This window comes from Myotis davidii, unplaced genomic scaffold (assembly GCF_000327345.1).
Source record: "Myotis davidii unplaced genomic scaffold, ASM32734v1 scaffold399, whole genome shotgun sequence".
In the NCBI taxonomy this organism is placed as follows: domain Eukaryota; kingdom Metazoa; phylum Chordata; class Mammalia; order Chiroptera; family Vespertilionidae; genus Myotis; species Myotis davidii.
Window position 1 is genome coordinate 6,462,015 of NW_006292094.1, and position 833 is coordinate 6,462,847.

General features: G+C 67.6%; 1 protein-coding gene across 1 annotated transcript in view; it reads left to right on the forward strand.

Moving 5' to 3' along the window:
• CARD11 (caspase recruitment domain family member 11) overlaps positions 1–833 on the forward strand; it is a 54,748-nt gene that overhangs the window by 7,236 nt on the left and 46,679 nt on the right. The gene's annotated exons all lie outside the window — the stretch shown is intronic.

An 833-nucleotide genomic window follows, 5' to 3' on the forward strand; every position in this document is an offset into this window, starting at 1 on the left:
CTGGTGGGACAGTCCCAGAGCGGCGAACCGGTGGCGCCAGGACAGCACCTGCGGGCTGGCGGCCCCTGGTTTCTGCCCGTTGATGAAAGCGGCAAAGGGAAGCTTGAGCCGAGAGGGGGGTGCTCCTGGCACATCCCGGTGAATGGCGACGGCGGGACAGATGCTCGCCGCCTCTGGGTCTGGTTCTCATCTACTCTCTTGCCGGCATCCCCGAGCCAGAGCCCCGGCCGTCTAGCCTTACGCCCCTTCCTACACATCCCTGCGCCGGCCTCCTCCTGGCCCTGTGTCCCGTCAGCTCTCCGCATCCACCCCTGCCTGCCTCCGCCTTCGCCACCTCGGCAGACCTCCCTGCGTCAAACCTCCCGCTGCTTCTGTCTGAGACCCGTCCTGCGGCCCACAGGCCCAGCCCGCTGACACCCAGCCGCCCTCCGCCTCTGCCTCTCCCTGGCTCCAGGCACTTGGTCTCCCCCGGCTCCTGAAATGTGCCCCGTCCCCCTCTGCATGTCCCACCTGCCCGAGCGTTTCCCTCCACTCAACCCCTCAGCTCCCTGGTCAGGAGCCCAGGAGCCCTGCCCCCACCCCCCAGGCTGGAGGCCCCTCACACTCTCTCTGCCCTGTGCCCTCTCTCCGACATCTCAGGCTGCACTTCCATGTCTGCGTCCCTCCTTTCCTGATGTCTGCCTCCCTGCCAGACCCAAGCTCAACCGGGATGAGCTGTGTTGCTCCCCTTGAGTCTGGGGCCCGTGGGTGTGAGAACTCTGGAGGGCGGGTGGGTGGTGGGGAGTGGATGCCCAGACCCCCCACACCCCCACCCCGCAGTAGAGGAGGGGAGA